Below are 18,386 nucleotides of genomic sequence, written 5' to 3' on the forward strand. Positions count from 1 at the left end.
GGAAGCCTATCACACAAATTTTACTTGATGTCTAAACACCTCCCCCTATTTATTATGGGTTTTTTTTGGGTGTATATTTTTATTTATTTATTTATATATATATATATTTCTTTTTGTATGGATGTATTGTATGAACAGTTATTCTTCTTTTCTATTAATAGTATTTTTTCTTCTCTGTTGTTCCTTCTGTTATTTATGAGTGTGTCAAGTGTATATATTTTGTGTTGATGTAAGATGGTGGAATCAAACCTATGTCAAAATTGGTGTGAGAAATAAAAAGTAAAAAAAAAAAAAACTTACATTGGGGTTTCAGATCTTATCTCCGGAGCCAGGGCATTCCGTAGCACCGGGGCCCGGATGGCGAATGCTCTCAAGCCTGCAGACTTCTTGGGTCTCGGAGTCACAATTAGACCGGCATTTTCCGAGCGGAGACTCCTTGCAGGAACTTAGGGGGAAATCAATTTAGAGAGATAAGAGGGTGCAAGTCTATGCAAGCATTTGTATGTTGATAAGAGAACCTTAAAGTCACTTCTTAAGTGGACTGGGAGCCAGTGCATACAGGAGTCATATGCTCAAACTTTTTTTGTCTTAGTCAAAAGTCTAGCTGTTGTAAGTTGCTTCAGTGCTATATTTTGTATGTTTATGGTTTACATTTATGTTTAAGGTTTTTATAAGTTACGTGGATTTTTAAAAAATAAACATTTAATAAGATAATATGCTCTAGAAAGATAAATAAAGTGAGGTTTTACTTACGCTTCACGAGGTCCTCCTCTGTGGTAAGAAGTGGCCGACCATTTTCTCAAACACATCAGGCTTTTTTATTCCACTTTCTTTCAAAAGAAACAGCTCGCCTCTTCCTTACACTTTACACTATCCATATTGAATGCATGCACGATATATTAAACAATAAAAACAAAGTTTTTCGCGCGCTAGAGATACAGTACACGTTGTCATGATTACACACGAACCAGGAAGTATAAACCGGATTTCTTAGGCGTAGATGCTGGTTGACCTCTCACAGCGCCACGCGTTGAGAAGAAGCACTACAGTACTGTCCTCTACTCGGGAAAAGGTGCACACAGTACCAAATCTAACTTCCAGCAATTTCCGGATATTTTTCGACATCCCGAAAAAAAACGATCCTATCTACCGTTTTGCGTAAGTCGAATGCATGTAAGTCGATTGTACGTAAGTCAGGAGGCGTCTGTAGTTGCACCACCTTTGGCTTTTATGATAGCTAACAGTCCCTGAGGCTTAGACTTGAAGAGTGACAAACAGTATTCTTCATCATTTTGGTGCCAACTCTCTTTGATTGCAGCTGCCGGATCACCTTTGCAAGTCAGAGCCTTGCTGTGGACAATTTTTTCAATTCCCACCACAAATTTTCAATTAGGGTTGAGATCTGGGCTATTTGCAGGCCATGCCATTGACTGGATGTGTCTTTCTTCAAGGAATGCTTTCACAGTTTTCGCTCTGTGGCATGATGCATTGTCATCTTGGAAAATGAGTTCAGCATCGCCAAACATTTTTTCAATTGAAAGAATAAGAAAGCTGTCCAAAATGTCAACGTAAACTTGTGCATTTATTGCAGATTCGACCACCACATCCATTTCTCCAGTACCTTTGCCTGATCCGATCTGCAACCTCAGTGGAAATGTTTAAATCTAAGCTTAAGACTCACTTCTACGCTATAGCATATGAATAACCTATACTTTTCGTGGACAATATCTCTGTATTATTTGCGATTGCAACATCCTTTGCTGCCTGGTAATCCTGGAAGGGGGATACCACTTGTGCGGTCCCTTCTCAAGGTTTCTTCATTTTCCTCATGTTGAGGTTTTTTTGAGTTTTTCCATGCCCTCATGTTGGTTCCAGATCAGGGGATGGTGTAATAATAGTCTGAAAAAATAGCCTGTGTAATAACCTGTGAAGCCCTTTGAGACTCTTTGTGATTAAGGGCAATACAAATAAAAATGACTTGACTCATATCATTCGGGACTGTGGGAATTTTTATGTTTTCTTTGAGCAGTCCTCTTGTAAAACTCACGGAAACAGCACCAAACAAACGTTCCAGCATCATCAACTTGTCCAATGCAGATTCGTTAGCTGAATATAACCTTTGTCCAGTCATCCTCTCCTTAGGCCATTGCAGTACGGTTCTTTTGTGTTTAAGCATCAACGATGGTTTCCTTTTAGCTTTCCTATATGAAAAACCCATTTCCTTTAGACGATTTTGCACAGTTCTGGCACATACATGGACTCCAACTTCATCCCATTTCTATTCTATTCTATTCTATTCTATTCTATTCTATTCTATTCTATTTATTGATGTGTATTTTCGATTTTGTAGACATATGGCCTTTAGTTGTTTGTCTTGATGCCTGTGTGTCTTTTTTTGCTTACCAGTATGCTTGACTTGAACCACCATGCGGTTTGTTCTTGGTCCAAATTTTTGATACAGCTGAAGGGCCCACATCTTAAGCAACATGGCGGCACGCATGGATGCTGCTGCGGCTAGTTGCTCTCCAGCTAATCTTCTATTTATTGCCGTTCTCTTGTCTTTTTTGCTTTCTTTTTTGGACACATGCGTGGCCAAAAATACTTACAGTAAGGACAAACTTATTTGGTTGGGTGGGCGTCTAAATTTCGACTTTTCGGGCACTTTTTACACCGCCTATGATATACCGAGCGAACTTCAAAGAGATCCGGCATCCTTGTGGACAACTATTCCTCCTAATAAACGACGACAACGGCGCCGTAAAGACAGAAAACAGAAGCGTGGTTGCCGTGCGGGTAGATGTGTGAAGCGTGCGAAGTCAAAGGAGCAAGAAGGACGCAAGGATGTGACTAATTTCAGTATTCATTCCTCGCCGGACAACCGACGCTTTAAACTCCACGCTCACGAACGGCCCCAAAGGCGACATCTTTTGACGATCTCTACAAAGACTACAAAGACTTCAGCTAAGTCAAATGATTCAGCAAAGCTAAAATTTGGTCTTTTAAATATTAGATCGCTTGCTCCTAAAGCTTTACTTGTTGATAACATTATTCCTGATTATAAACTTAACTGTATTGGTCTTTGTGAAACTTGGTTACGCCCGGATGAGTATTTAGCGCTAAATTATGCTTCACCCCCTGACTACGCGAGTAGCCATGTAGCACGCACGTTGAAAAAGGGTGGCGGTGTCGCGCTCATTTCTGAAAAAACGCTCAAATTTAATCCTCGTACCTCTAATAATTACAAGGCGTTTGAGGCTCTTGTGATGCGGTCCTCTCTATTGTCAATTTATGTAATAACTATCTATCGCGCACCTGGGCCATACACAACTTTCTTGGACGAATTTGCTGAACTTTTGTCTGAACTAGTAACCTATGCAGACAAAATTATAATTATGGGGGACTTTAACATTCATATGAACTCCCCACTCAGTTCACTTACTATTGCGTTTAGGTCTCTAATTGATGCATTTGGTTTTAATCAACTGGTTGATTTGCCAACCCATAAAGATGGAAACACGCTAGACTTGGTTCTGACTCGAGGAGTTTTAACCTCAAACATTATGGTGTTACCGTGTACTGCCGTTATCTCGGATCGTTATTTATTACATTTGAGGTGCTAGCTAAATGTAGTGTTAAAAAGCTGAAGGATTTAGCGGACGCAATATAAGCACTGGCACAGTTTCTGAGCTCTTTGAACTCCTTCCTGGAGCAGTTGCGTCCTTTCCTTCATACAATGGCTCGATTGACTCACTCATGAATGAGTTCAATACTATCCTGACTGGTGTCCTAGATTCAATAGCGCCCATAAAGCTAAAATCACGTCCTAAAAGACGCACGCCTTGGTTTACTAATGAAACTAGAACCCTTAAACAAGAATGCAGGAAATTGGAAAGAAAATGGCGCGCTACCAAGCTTGAGGTTTTTCATCAAACCTGGTGTGACAGCTTGTTAAAGCATAAAGTGGCCTACCTTTCGAAGGTGTTTGCGTCTCAAAAGAACAATCCCAAAGTCCTTTTTGACACTGTAGCATCGCATACAAGGCAACAGACTATCACAGATTGTTCGACACACCCTGCTCATGACTTAATGGTCTTCTTTACTAAGAAGATTCAATGCATACAGGAAGAAAATGCTAAGCCTTAGATGTGATTTCAAGGTTCTCTTAGTATTATACAAAATCATACATGGACTTGCTCCCTCTTATCTTTCAGATCTGATTTGCCCCTATGTCCCGGTCCGAAGCCTACGATCTGAGACTGCCGGTTTTCTGGTGATCCCAAGAGCAAAGAAGTGTTCTGCTGGTTCGAGAGCGTTCTCCATCCGGGCACCGGTGCTGTGGAATGCTCTTCCCCCTGAGATCCGATCTGCAACCTCAGTGGAAATGTTTAAATCTAAGCTTAAAACTCACTTCTACTCCATAGCATATGAATAACCTACTCTTCTCGTCGGCTGAAAAATAGTCTGTGTAATATAGTGTAATAATCTGTGAAGCCCTTTGAGACTCTTCGTAATTTAGGGCTATACAAATAAATATGACTTGACTTGACTTGATTTAAGCAACAATACGAGTAGCCTTACCTTCTTAGAAAGTTTGATGATCCTGTCATTGGTCTCAAGAGACATCTCTATTGTTGGAGCCATGATTCTTGCAAATCCATTTAATCCAGTAGCCCTCTAAGGTGTGATAACTGCACTGCTTTTAAATGCTTACTAATGAGCAGACTCAATCTAAGACAGGCGCCCAATTAAGAAGAGGAAATTGACTCGGTGTGTCCTTATTTTTTAGTCAAAATGCACTGATTGCATATCTTTTTATACATAATAAAATGTCTCAGTGAGGGCTTGCCCAAGACTGGTAATAATATACTTTTTGCTCGGGGTGGTAAGCCACGCCCAGTACATTTTTAAAGGAAAACCATTTTGTACATAGATAAGCCGCACCTTGACTGTAAGCCACATGTGCCCACATTGAAACAAGAGATTTTTATAAATAAAAACGGCACAAAAAAAGAGTTTTAATCATATACTGTACCTTAACCCCCTAACGTTTCGACGGCCTGCTGGACTTTTCCTAAACAAATAAGTGTCTATACGATGTCACCAGTCACAGAAATGCGTCATGTCACATATCATTGGAATGCTTCAACTCTGGGGATTCAAAATATACTCCTCACAGAAATATATAAATGGTAATACAGGGTGGTAGTCTTCCTGCTGGGCATTTCTGCCTGACGCGCCTCCTCCGGCGCCTTCGGAATGCTTGTGTGCCCTGAACATTCGGGCCTGACTGGGTCATCAGCTGGGGACCACCGGTCATTGATGTTTCGCTCCTTTAACCCCAGGACATCTCCCGGTGGCGGAGCGATGGCTGGGAAATCTCCCTGCCAACCCCACTGATGCCCTAGGTGTTACTTGAAGGCCCCCAGTTCCTGTAATTCCTCCGCAGCCACAGCCAGAAGCTGCCCTTTTCCGCCTCTTCTAACAGCTCTTTAGTTGCTCTCCGGTTGCCCGCTCCTGTGCATCCAAGGTCTCTGAGCAAGCGGGAGTTTGAGGAGGCCACAAAACCCCTGCACCCCACCTACACTGGGCATACTGTTGTTTTCCAGCCCGCCTCCCTGCACTCGGCTGCCAGGTATTCATACTTCGCCCGTTTCCTCTCGTATGCTGCCTCTATTCCCTCCTCCCAAGGGACAGTGAGCTCAACCAGGAGGACCGCCTTGCTGGCTACAGACCACAGGACAATGTCTGGCCGCAATGATGTTTCTGCGATCTCCCTGGGGAACTGCAACTGCCTTTTGACGTCAACTTTCATTCTCCGTTCGCTGGCGGGCGAGAGGAGCCTTCCAGAGTGTGCGGGCGAGGGGCATTAGTGTTTTTGCGAACGTTGTCGCCAGCCCTTGCAAACTGGATGAGGTGATTTGATGGAGGAGCTGGCTGACTGTTTTCCTTCTGTCTGCAACCTTGGACTACCTCTGCCAACTTCTTTAGGACGGCATCGTGCCACCACGTGTAGCGGCCTTGGGAAAGTGCCATCTTGCAGCTTGAGAGGATATGCTGAAGGCTCGCATTGATGGTACTACAGAGGGGGCAGATCGCATCAGTGCCGTACCACAGATGTAGATTATAGGGGCAGGGAAGTGTGTTGTACGTTGCCCGGATCAGAAAGCTGAGCCTGGCTTGAAGGATCCATGTCCATGAGCCCTTCCCAAGTTGTCCAGATGCCCTGTCTGCCCTGGGAAACCGCTTTGATGGTATGGCGTTCCTGCTCAGTCCTTATCACTTCCGTCACCACCATCTCTTACCTCTCCCGCCTGGAAGCCTTTGACCAAAAGAGGGGCACGTCGCTCCAACCAAAACCTGCTCGCCCTACTTGGACCCTGCCGACCACTTCGCGATGTTTTAACCTGCCGATTGCCTGCTCAACCTCTTCTTCTGCATTCCACCTTCTTCCTGTTTGAACTTTGGTGCCCGCTGATCTAACAAGATGATCGGAGGACTCTCTCAATTCCAAAACCATCCGGGCCTTCTCCTTCTTACATCCTAGGCTGATGGAATGCAGCGGCAGTTGGAGTATGTTCCGACCAAAGAGGCCCACATCTGAGAGGCATCTTGGCAGCCCCAGCCACTTCCTAATGTAAGAGTTTGCCAGCCTATCCAGCTTGCTTGCCAGTGAGGAAGAGACCTCACTCACCTTCAAAGGCCACATCACCTGATGGAATAGTATGTGCTGGTAACACCATACTTTGTATTTGCCTGGGAGCTGGCTCTGATTGATCCTGGATAGGCCTTCCGCAACTGTTTCTTCACAGCCTCTGCCGCCTGCTTGTCTGAGAGGTCTGCTGTGGAGGAGCGCCCTAGGCTACGGATGGGTTGCTTTAATAGTAGCGGGATCTGCTCTCCTCCTGCAGTGAAGATGGTATGGTCGTCCCTGATACCTTTCCTTAGGGACAGGCTTCGGGACTTAGATGGCTTGATCTTTATTCTTGCCCAGCCTACAAGCTCATCAATCCTCTTCAGCAGTCTTGATGTGCATGCTGCTGTCCGGAGAATGGTGGTGACATCATCCATGAAGCCTCGCAACGGTGGTAGCCTTTGGCCAGATGGCAGTTTCATTCCGCCGACCATCTTCCTTGCCCCGATGAGGATGATTTCAAAGGCCGCGATGAACAGTATGGGAGAGATCGAACATCCCATTGCTATGCCCACTTCAGGCTGCTGCCATCCTGTAGGGAAGTCCTGGTGAGCACAGCACATCTGCAAGTCTGCAAAGTACTTGGCCACAATGCCTTTAATGCAGTCTGGCGTGTGGAAGAAGTCCAAGGGGAAGCTGATCAGCTGGTGCGGGACGAACCCGTAGGCATTGGCAAGATCCAGCCACACAACATGGAGGTCGCACTTCTCTCTCCTTGCCCTTTGTATTTGCTCCCAAATTATTGCCGAGTGCTCCACACACCCTGAAAATCCTGGGACACCAGCCTTCTGGCAGCTGGTGTCTATATAGGTGTTACTTGTGAGGTAGCTGGTCAACCTCTTGGCCATGATGGAAAAAAAGATCTTTCCTTCCACGTTCAAAAGTGCAATGCTCCTGAATTGGTCGATTGTGTTAGAGTTCGGTTCTTTTGGGATGAAGATCGTAACCGCTCTCTGCCATTCTGAAGGAATGATGTTCTTCTTCCATGCCACCTGCAGGAGTTTTCAAAGGATTTTCAGGACGCCCGGGCAGTACTTGTACAGCTTATATGATATGCCGTTCGGGCCAGCGGCTGAGGCTGCTCTTGATTTCCGATCCACCTCCCCAACCTCACTCAGTTTGTGGGGAGCAGTGTTGAAGGGGATGACTGGGGGAGCTGGACTAATCTGACACAAGCAGAGGTGGGTAGAGTAGCCAAAAACTTTGCTCAAGTAAAAGTACTGTTACTTCAGAATAATATTACTCAAGTAGAAGTAAAAGTAGTCATCCAAATATGTGAGTAAAAGTAAAAAAGTAGATTAAAAGTCTTCAATGTAAATTCCTTTAATATACAATAGAATGAAAAACACTGTAAATCAAATAAATAAATTAAGCAGATGTGACACCAAGTAGCACATTTAAAGCATCAATAATTATCTTAACTGGCTCTGCAAGCAAAACAACAAGCTAGCCCATGAACTCGAACAAAGGACACATTGCATATTGTAATTGGTGTTTCGAACCCTTTAAGGGGAGCCTGCTTTTGATGTGCGGCCAGGGGTGCTCCTCCTCTTCTATCTTTTCATAGTCGGAATTGCTAAGTGAAATTTTTGGTCTGTTTCATCCTTAAACCACTTTTCCCCTGCTGAAGTTGAATTTGGTCACGTGACAAAGCTTTTACGTTTGGTTGGTTAAACATGGTAGACCGGAGACAGACAGACGCGTACTACCGTGCAGGGGATGTATTCAGTAACGAAGTAACGTCTTCAATGTTCCCTAATGTAGCTGGGTAAAAGTACAGATTTTTTTCCCAAAATTTAGTCAAGACAGAAGAAAAAGTATAGGGATTTAAAAATACTCCTTGAAGGATAAAATTTCCCAAAACTTACTCAAGTAAATCTAACGGAGTAAATGTACTCCGTTACTACCCACCTCTGGAAACAAGATACCAAAAGACTTTATAGCTGGTGTAACTCACCATTACATCCCCTGGCTGTCTTCAACTTCTTTGGATGCCTGCGAAAATGGGTTTGTTACATCGACGGCAACTCATAGATTCCAACCGTGTAAAGTTTCATACTGGGGGTCTGTGCATGTTAGTTTTGTTCATGCACAAAGCGCCAAGTTATAATAAACTTGCGTTTTCCTTGACACAAATATTCCACTTGTCCCACTCTTACTTAACTGCTCGGGCACCCCTGGCGGCCTTTAGGAAAAATGCAGACATTAGCCGGAACATTGCATAAGCAGCATGGTTGAAAGCTTGTTACAAAAGTTGCACTGTATAGTCCGAAATTTATTGTAGTATAGTTTCCATGCATGGAAGACATAAAGTCAGGAAAACAAAGAATGACTGCATGGATCTCAGAAGTACCACCTCACCCTGTTGGATGATCATTTTGGGGAGCTCAAAATGGTAAACTTTATTCCAATAACTTTTTGGGGACATTGAATGTCTTTGAAAATATCAAGTTAAAGTGTGTAGTCTTTAAGGATTACTAAAATAATCACATTGGCCAAAGGTGAATGATGTATGTGGTCTGATTTTGGTGTTCGTAGCCCAGAAAAGATAAAATCAGTTTTGGTGATGAGCAAAATGTAATTGTGTCCAAATAGAAGCTGAGTTGGGAACAAAAAGGGCTCGGTGAAAGGGAAAAATTATGCAGAGATTTATCTCCCTGACACGCAGACAATAATTTCATTTCATCAAGAAGATCAGTCTTCGACAGAGAATCTTGTAGATGGGCAGCTTGAGTAAATATTTTCATTTTACCCGTTCCATCAGGGAGACATAAGAACAAAATTATCCTTTTACTGATAATAATTTTACGTTTTCCTCCATTTGAGTTACCGGGATAGTGATTCATACTTGGTCTAACTCCTTCGTTCCAATTAATGACCATTGTTTTAGCAATAGACTAAAACCTGAGATAATTCGAAGAATAGCTTACCGATTAGGGCCTTTGTGCATGAGAATTGACCCAAAAGTGAAGATTTCGTTGTCATCTTATAGTTTTGTTAAGTATGTCGTTTAAGTTAAGGGATTGGTGATAGGCTGCTATTCTAAGTTCCAATGCAATTAGTATTGTTCTATGCACTTGATTTCTGATCTGAATGTTTATTTAAGTACATTCCTACCCTGTTTATCAATGAATCGCTGATATTTTTCTAATGTTAACCTGATTTCACTTACGGAACCAAAATGAGATCTAAATTCCCTATTACAAAAAGATCCTACTGTCGAAGATTGCAGTAATTGCCAACCCAAATAGGTCGGTTAAAATAAGAGCTCTTTCAAAAAATATATTACAGAATATTTAGAGCAAAATAGGATATATGACAATGGCTGTAGAAATTTACTTTACTGAGATGGTTCACCATAATTGCTATACACAGAAAGGCACAAAAACAAGTTGTTTTTCTACTGGAGATAGCCTTCCCCCCTTTGGGGATGTCCTGCTCAAGCTACTTAAAATTATCAACAGGGACGAAAGCTGGACTTAATGTGATCTGCACTGACTGCAAAATAAAACCCAAATAAGTTCCATTTTTCCATTTTATTTTATATATATATATATATATATATATATATATATATATATATGAGAATTGAAAAGGAAGTTCATAGGATTTACAGAATTTGTGCGATAATTACTTAAACAAAAGTAGGCAGGTGCATAAATTTGGGCACCCTTGTTGTTTTATAGATTTGAATACCTTTAGAACTAATTATTAGAACACCATTTTTGGGGTAAGCTCATTGACATTTATTATCACTTGTTATTTAAGGTGACCAGTTGCAAGTTGTTCTCTTTGCAACTTCTTTGAAGAGTGGCAACATGGGATCCCCAGAACAGCCGTCAAATGACCTGAAAAACACAGATTGTTCAACATCATGGTTTAGGGCAGGGGTCGGGAACCTATGGCTTGCGAGCCATATATGGCTTTTTCTATGAGTACCTGTGGCACAAAGACAAATTTGATCGGATGCAAATTTTCTCCATCTCATTCAAAACTTGAGCCATTAATCCTGTTCAGATACACGCAAAGCCAAACCAAAGCTGAATTACAAAGTAGTACTTCACAGAATATATTGGGCACGTTTTTCACTACAATTTACAGTCAAGGTGTCACACGGGAAAAAAAAACAAAACAGTTTTGGCTGTACAATGCTAAAGAATCCTTTATATAAAAGCTCAGTATATAATCTGTGTTCAGTGTTCAGATACTTTATGATGAAATTCACAGGACAAACTGTAAATACGCCAAAACACCGGAAGAGAACTTAAAGTTATTTGATTGGGTGAGTGGGAGGGATGGGTGGAGCTATGCAAAAAGTGCAAGCACTCCTTCCCATCTCTCCCCCTACTCTGTCTGCGCCAAAGGTAAGCACATCAGGCTCTCTGTTTGCAGAATGTTGTGACGTTTTTACAAATTAACTGCTTGCATCTGGTTTTGAAACCAATATGTATGAAAAAAAGGGTCAAAATGAGTTTAACCAATCTTGAGTACCGTATTTTCCGCACTATAAGGCGCACCTAAAAGTCTTAATTTTTTTCAAACGCTGACCATGCGCCTTATAATACAATGCGCCTTATATATGGCTCAATATTAAATCGCAAGGTCTCGCAACTTACGCAACAGCCGCCGACTCGATTTTCCCCCGAACGTGGAGTAGTCCGCAGTGTATGCTGGGATTTATATACCGGCGTTTCATTGGCTAACCAATGTGTCAATCATCATTTGAATCGATCGCTATTGGCTAAAGCTATTCGGAGTCTCGGATAGGCTAGAGGGCCAAAACAAACCCTGCAATTGGCCGAAAAAGATGTGTCAATCATCAGTTAAATCGATCGCTATTGGCTGAAGTTATTCGGAGCCTCGGATAGGCTAGAGGGCCGAAACAAACCCTGCAATTGGCCGAAAAAGATGTGTCAATCATCAGTTAAATTGATTGCTATTGGCTGAAGTTATTCGGAGTCTCGGATAGGCTAGAGGGCCAAAACAAACCCTGCAATTGGCCGAAAAAGATGTGTCAATCATCAGTTAAATCGATCGCTATTGGCTGAAGTTATTCGGAGCCTCGGATAGGCTAGAGGGCCGAAACAAACCCTGCAATTGGCCGAAAAAGATAGGTCAATCATCAGTTAAATTGATCGCTATTGGCTGAAGTTATTCGGAGTCTCGGATAGGCTAGAGGGCCAAAACAAACCCTGCAATTGGCCGAAAAAGATGTGTCAATCATCAGTTAAATCGATCGCTATTGGCTGAAGTTATTCGGAGCCTCGGATAGGCTAGAGGGCCAAAACAAACCCTGCAATTGGCCGAAAAAGATGTGTCAATCATCAGTTAAATCGATCGCTATTGGCTGAAGTTATTCGGAGCCTCGGATAGGCTAGAGGGCCAAAGCAAACCCTGCAATTGGCCGAAAAAGATGACTGAATAGCAAGCTTGCTAAACTACGCCATAAAGAAACATGTTTCATTAGTCTGTATTTGTAAACATTTTACTCTCCTGGATTTACTACACTCACGGTTGTAAGAAGACCATGATTGCGTATCATTATTGAACGTGAGAACTTACGTGAGCTATGCAGCTTTATATTTTCCCGGTATTTTGTTTTAGAACGATCTTGATTTTGCTGTGATGAGTTGAGTGAATTAAACTCAATTCCAAGTGTTTATTGTCATATGCACAGTAAAGTTGCGAGCGAAAAAAAAAAAATAGAAACTAAGGAATGGTTGGCATTTCTTGAATCCCAAGACTTTAACCTTCCGAATGATATTTGAAATGATGCATTTGAGTGACATCGTACGGACACCGCATCCGCACGTGTCTACGACACGTATTTGCTTCTTTGCAAGCTTTGGGAATGTTAAGGGGGTAATCAGTTTGACTGAATCATCTGACTGTTTTGTCGACGTTCCCATTGTAGCGCCTTATAATCCAGTGCGCCTTATCTATGGAAGATATAGGACCAAAAACTATTTTTTGGGGGTGCGCCCTATAACTCGGTGCGCCCTATAGTGCGGAAAATACGGTAATTGCAAGAAAGAGACAAGTTTAAAGTGTATGTTTGTTGATTTTGGGACACGGGCTCTGGCATTATTCTCTTTTCATAATTTTTATCAAATCATCAAAAATAAATGTGCTGAAGATTAAGCTTTTGTCTGGGGCGAGGGTTTTGCAATTGAGTAAATTTGTCATATATGTTGTGGCTCTTTCCCAAAATAAAATTAATATAGTTTGCTTTTATGGCTCTTTGAGTCAAAAAGTTTCCCGACCCCTGGTTTAGGAGAAAGATACAAAAAGCTTACTGTAACAGAGTTGAAATTTGATTGTTTTGAATGTTTTTTTGAATTCTCACAAAATCTGTGTTTTTGTTGTATTATTGTTAATATTCCGGTACCTCATTCAGTTGTTAAGTCATGGGCGTCTGCGACTGTTTTTTTTCGTTTGGCACTTTATGGGCTTCAGCGCTTGCCGTAGCTTAAGTGAGTTTGTAAGCGTTGAAGGTAAGATGTGCCCAATATCAGTTGGATAAAAAAAATGCATATTTTGCTAGACATTTGAGCTGCTTTCGAAATTATTTTTGTATATAAAGATATATAAGTTGTTCTAAATGATGTATATTAAAAAAGCACTAAATAAGAAGTTAAGCAATACAGCTTGAAATGAAGATGCAACGTGTTTTGATGCAAACACGCCACGAGGTGCGGCCTGTTGAGTGATGACCCGTTCTTTTGTATCTTTAATATTTTAGATAATTGCAGTCGTGAACAGAGGCCCCTGACTTTTGTATTGTTTTGTTTATTGAGTGCAGGTACGTGTGAAAGTTATGTTCATTGTTATTATTGAAGTTTCATTATTAATGTGCTCGCATGTTGTCTGCTTGCCGTAGCTGAAGTGAGTTTGTAAGCGTTGAAGATAATTGCAGTCGTGAACAGAGGCCCCTGACTTTTGTATTGTTTTGTTTATTGAATGCAGGCAATAAACCCAGAGATTGTGAAACCTTGTGTCGTGCATGAAAGAGGGTCGCTACACTGGTGCCGTGACTACACAACTGGATCATTTTGATCAGCCTCTGAGCGGATCCCGGCGTTGCTGCATATTCTTCTTGTGTCCACTAGAGGGTACTGTTGCACTGCATTGGCGCGTTGATTTCGTTTTATGTATTTGTGCCACTGTGCATTTGCTATCAATACGTAAATTATTAGTTAATTTCTGGTTTTTATTTTTTTCCTGTTTTATTTTCTATTCTTTGTACTACTGAAAGTATAATGGGTGAAGGATATAGTAGTCAAAATGACGATTTTCAGGGCTTTTCTATTGGCAGGGGCAGGGGTGTCCATTTTAATGGTTTGAATGCAAACACACTTACTAGTGGGTATGGAAGTGAAGGTGTAGGTGGTCTCCAAGAACATGTTAGTGATGGGAGGGACAGGGGGCGTGGTATGAGCCCAAACTGGTCTCCAAGTGAACAGTTCTTGAGGGAGAGTGCACAGACTTCAACCCCAATGAGTGATAACATTGCCCTGCAACACCTGACTGACATGGTAGGCCGAATTGGAGAGCAGATAGGCAACTCAGTATTGGCTAGTCTGCTCTCTTCTGGTTTCATTGATCGCACACATGCACATGACACACCAATGACTGGCAAAGCAGCGACTGCTATGACTAAAGACGACCCCAGACCACATAACACAACGCAGGTAAACACTACACCGGTAATTGTCCATGTCAAGACTGAACGTGAAATTGTGACTTTCAGGGGAAATGGTTCTGACAAGTTTTCAATTCAAGAATGGATCACCATGACTAAAGCCCAGCTTCGGAAACAGTCTTATACAACAGCTGAAAAAGCAGATGAGATACTATGCAGGCTTTTAGGGAGGGCAAGAGACGTTGTCAGAGTAGCTCTCAGGAGTGATGAGGCACTTGATGTGAGGCAAGACCCAGATATCATTTATGACATTCTAATACGATACTTTAGTCATTCCTCGTCAACTCTCCCGTTGCAAGATTTTTACACCACGCTACCCACACCAAAGGAAAATCCAGTTGACTACTGGATCAGACTAAACAAAGCAGCAGACACTGCTGATGAGGGTTTGCGTCGCTTGGGTAGAAAAATGGAAAACCTTGGTGGGGAAGTGGCACAAATGTTTGCAAAGTACTGTCCTGATCCACAGCTATCGAACATTTTCAGATGCAAGCCTGTTAATGAGTGGACTTCTAAGGACGTTCAACTCAGGATAGATGAGTATCAAAGGGAATCAGGGGCGTCAACTAGGTCTTGCAGTGTCCCTCCACTGAAGAATTACCCGACTGCAGTGCTTGACAGTGAATCTTCTTGTTGTTCCTACTCTGGCTCTATAGAGACGGGTCTCCAGTCCATTTGTCCCCACCATGTTAACCCCGATCCATATACAGATTTTTCGTGTGTTCGACAGCATGCCCAGCGCCCACAGCATGTCTCACCGCCTGTCCGTGTCCCATCACAACATGTCCCACCACAGCATGTCCCACCACAGCATGTCCCACCACAGCATGTCCCACCACAGCATGTCCCACAGCCTGCTCAGAAAGATGACAGTGATGTCCTTGGCCGAATGATGAGCATGCTAGAGAGAGTTTTGTCTAGAGTGGAGCCACGCAATCCTGAGCGTATTCAGAGGCGCCTAAGTCCTTTCAACTCCCCTCCATGTAAGGTGTGTGGTGGCGCTGATCACTCCACTTTATATCATTGCAAATTGAATAATCTGTGTTTCAAGTGCCTAGCCCCTGGTCACTCTAAGCAGCATTGCCCCGACAAAGTTTCTCCCCAAATCAGTTCAGTTTCGGGAAACTAGCTGACCTGTATTCAGAGGGAGGCCGTACAGGTCAAAATGAGTTCTCCCACCCATTTGATCTCAATTTCAATTCAGTTTTTAATTCTGACACGTTCACACAATCTCAGTTGCCTAATATTGTTTATCAAAACATACATACTGTAGGGGGCAGCGATAGTTTGTTTTATGTACCAGTTAGAGTGGGGAGCAGTATGACTTTGGGGGGGATGTTGGATAGTGGCTACATGGCCTGTACCCTGAGTGAGACTGCTCTGCGTAAGATGCTCTCTGTTGGAGCAGTACGTACAGAAGACGAATTTTCCACCAACGTGACACTCATTGGTGTTGGGGGTCGACGAGTGTGCCCAAAGTCAGCTTTCAACATCCATATGGAAATCAATAACTGTAAAATGATTGTGCCAACAATTGTTGTAGAGGGGCAACCTGATGACCTAATCATTGGAACTAATGTTATCAGAAACATATTGCATGAGTCAAAGAAGTTTAGTGCGTACTGGACAGCAATCTCTGCTCCATCATCCACTAATGCTGAAATGGAGCAATTTCTTTCAATGCTAGCTGGCTTGCATAGATGGAGTGGTGGTGAAATGCCCGAGAAGATAGGCACAGTGCTTTGCAATTCAGCCACATGCCTTGAGCCTGGCCGTGAGTACCTCTTGTGGGGGAAGCTATCAAAAACTGCAAAAGTATCTCCTGGGAGTGCAGCGATGACAGAACCTACGTCGGCACGATCAGCCCCCAAGGGTCTAATGGTCGCCAGAATCGTCACACCTCTGTGGGCAGATGGATGGGTTCCACTGAAGGTCATGAATGTTACAGAATATCCGCTGTTTTTGAGACGCAATGCAAAGCTGGCTGATTTGGTGCCTTGTGTTGCTTTGGAGGATTTAGACCTGGTCAGTGGTCATCAGAGTACTTCCGTTGTGCAATTGCCCCCTGTCTGCTCTGATGTAAGTAATGCTGAGGAGAAGCTACAGTCTATTGGCCTGGGTGAACTAGATGTTGGCTGTTGTGATGCATCGTCTGAGTGTAAAGACAAGTTGTCAGAGCTGATCATTCACTACCAAGACATCTTCTCGCATAATCACCTTGACTGCGGAAAGGCGAAGGACTTTGTTCACAGAATCCATCTGGTTGACCAAAAGCCGTTCAGACTCCCTTTCAGACGTGTGCCACCGAGTCAGTATCAAAAATTACGCCAAGTCTTGAATGAAATGGAAGAGAAAGAGATCATTCGAAAGTCGACAAGTGAATATGCTTCACCTTTAGTTCTCATCTGGAAGAAGAATGGTGATATGCGTGTGTGCACTGACTTTAGGTGGTTGAACAAGAGGACTCTGAAAGACGCTCATCCTCTGCCACATCAGGCTGATTGCTTAGCAGCACCTGGTGGCAACTCCTTCTTCAGTACAATGGACTTGACGTCTGGGTTTTACAACATGCCTTTACACGAAGATGATAGGAAGTACTCAGCGTTCACTACGCCTATGGGGCTTTATGAGTACAACAGGTTGCCACAGGGGCTCTGTAATAGCCCAGGGAGTTTCATGAGGATGATGACTTCCATTTTCGGGGACCAAAACTATTTAAGTCTGCTATGCTACTTGGACGACATTTTAGTTTTTGCCCCTGATGAAAGTTCTGCACTCAGACGTCTTGAAATGGTGTTCAGCAGACTCCGTGCCCACAATCTGAAACTGGCCCCCAGAAAATGTCACTTTTTAAGGAAATCTGTAAAATTCTTGGGCCACATTATTGATGAACATGGAGTGTCAACCGATCCAGAAAAAGTTGAAAGTATAAGCAAAATGACTGTGGCGGACTTGATGGAGTCGGATGGAGCGACACCTTCTGAGAAACGTGTACGGTCTTTCTTGGGCATGTTAAATTTTTATCAACACTTCATTCCGGGGTATTCAACACTCGCAAAGCCCTTGTTTTATCTGCTGGCTGGCCAGAAACAGAAGAAAGGCAGAAAGCCCAAATGCACTGTAGTGGGCCGCAAACTGAAATCAGGTGACTGGACTGCTGACCACGACCAGGCATTTACAGACCTCAAAAAGGCCCTTATCCATTCTGTGGTTTTGGCTCATCCAGACTTTAGTCGTCCATTTTTGCTGTCGACTGACGCCTCACTGGATGGCCTTGGAGCCGTTTTGTCCCAGGTACGTGAAGGTGACACAGTGGCTAGGCCAATTGCGTTCGCTAGCAAGTCTTTGACCCGGTCACAGAAGAACTACCCAGCTCACCGTTTGGAATTTCTTGCACTGAAGTGGGCTGTGTGTGAGAAGTTTAGCCATTGGTTGAAAGGCCATGAGTTTACCGTCTGGACTGACAATAATCCACTTACACACATTATGACTAAACCCAAATTGGACTGTTGTGAGCAAAGATGGGTGTCAAAGCTGGCCAGTTACAATTTTGAAATCAAATATGTGCCTGGTCCCAAAAACACGGTTGCTGACGCTCTCAGCCGTGTCCCTTTTTGTCAGAATGTTGGCCACAGACTAGTCAGTGAACCTCTTCATGATCTCACTGCGGAAGCTGCGGTTTTGTCTGATACAGCCGTCCAACAGACTCTCAGAGACTCTACAGATCAGCCTGTCATGGCAGAGAAGCTGTCCCATTCTATAGCTACAAATGTCCAGTCATTACTCGTGTCGGCCCAGACTGTATCCAATCAAGAAGTTGCTGCTGTTGTCCAGTCACACACTGAATGGGCCTCTGGTGCGAGAACTCATGCAGCTCAACTGATAAGCCACATGCCCCACCTTATTCCAGATACACTACCCAGTCTGCCTGCCTTCCCTATGGATGACCTGCGAGAGGCTCAGTCCAGGGACAGAGTTTTGTCTCGTCTTCGG

At 43.2% G+C, this 18,386-nt stretch overlaps 1 pseudogene; it reads right to left on the minus strand.

Moving 5' to 3' along the window:
• Positions 1-6,121: 6,121 nt before the first annotated feature.
• On the minus strand, positions 6,122-7,539 carry LOC148351156 (uncharacterized; annotated as a pseudogene).
• Between the last annotated feature and the right edge of the window lie 10,847 nt (positions 7,540-18,386).

The sequence above is a fragment of the Urocampus carinirostris genome, chromosome 16, assembly GCF_059441175.1.
Source record: "Urocampus carinirostris isolate Australia breed hairy pipefish chromosome 16, RoL_Ucar_1.0, whole genome shotgun sequence".
In the NCBI taxonomy this organism is placed as follows: domain Eukaryota; kingdom Metazoa; phylum Chordata; class Actinopteri; order Syngnathiformes; family Syngnathidae; genus Urocampus; species Urocampus carinirostris.